This window comes from Mycena indigotica, assembly GCF_014461135.1.
Source record: "Mycena indigotica strain 171206Taipei chromosome Unknown Mind.scaff0007, whole genome shotgun sequence".
Classification (NCBI taxonomy): domain Eukaryota; kingdom Fungi; phylum Basidiomycota; class Agaricomycetes; order Agaricales; family Mycenaceae; genus Mycena; species Mycena indigotica.
This window is the reverse complement of record NW_023503006.1, coordinates 1342794-1344141: the sequence shown is the minus strand read 5'-3', so window position 1 is coordinate 1344141 and position 1348 is coordinate 1342794.

The following is a 1348-nucleotide window of genomic DNA, read 5'->3' as shown; positions in this document are numbered from 1 at the left end:
TTTTGCACTTCACCCTTCCTCTTCCTCTCCCCCCAATTTTCCCTACTGGATTCCGCCTCTTGAGTCGAACCTTTACGTGAGGCTCGCAGATCGCGGTGTCTTACCTCTTCTGCGACATCTTCATATTCTTGTTCCCACATCCAGCATCGGCGAATCTGGACTCATGGTTTTCCTGCGATCGCGGGGACAAGAACTGGAATCGCTCCATATAGAAGTCCGTTACGTACAGTACCTCGGAAGTACTGGATGTCGACAACGAACTCCGAGAGCTCGAACGCAAAGGACTTTCGTTGAAGATTGATTACGCGCCGCCCCCGCCGACGACCAACTGGCGGTATGACCCATTGAATGGACTTGAAGATTAATTCTGGCTGAAACCCTGTACTTATGGTGTCATTAAATCAGATTTTTGCTTCAATGTATACGGGTTCGATGTGTAGCTCGTAGCCTCTTACACATACTTGACTGTCACTGGCAATGACTAGCGCGGCTTCGCCAGTTGCGGTGATCCGGATCGATCCGTCTCCCTTGGAGTTCCCACGCCACGCCGTCGACTGAATCTTGGCCTAATCCCCCTCAGGCTCACCGAGTTTGATGACACAGTTGAGCTGCTCGCCTGCTACTAGTTGGCCGGCAACCTGGAATGTTGCTAATACTCATATAGGGCATATTATTCTCTAGGTGGCACGGTGCTGGACTATTTAATTTGATTTCTTCCATGAAGTTCCATCAACTTGCCACTCTTCCTCCCCACAATTTAAAGTGGAGTTAAATGCAGGTCACAGTTTTAAAAGCTTGGTGTCACAGTTTTTTCTTCTTCTTCTTCTTCTTTGTTTCTTGTCTCTCAATCTCATCCCACATGCAGATGAAAAATTCACAGCGACCTAATCGAGTCGGACGGCGTCCCGCCATCTCGAGTTCCGGTCTTGGTAGGACGCCACCAACTGGCATATGCCAGTGCGGACGAACACCGTGACGACTCGGATTGCCAGTGGGATACTAGTAACATCACTGGCATGCCAATGTATATCGGTGACTGAATCTTGCAGAAACTCATTGTCATTTTAGTGACCCTATGTTCAACTTCGGGCAAACTTCAGCCCGACTTCCGTGCGTTCTGAATTCCAAAATGCAATGTCATATGTCGACTTTTCTGATGGGCAGGCATATGGCTGCCTCAGCAAGACGAAGGGTGGTAAGTATTGCTACGCTCGAGTCCAAAAAACAATGTGTGAGCGCACAGCCCGGGCCGGCAGGCCATCCGCAGCTTACGCAACACTCGACAATGGTCGATTTCGAGAGTATAGAACAGCAATACAAGTCCAACAATTCACTAGTAGCCCGACTT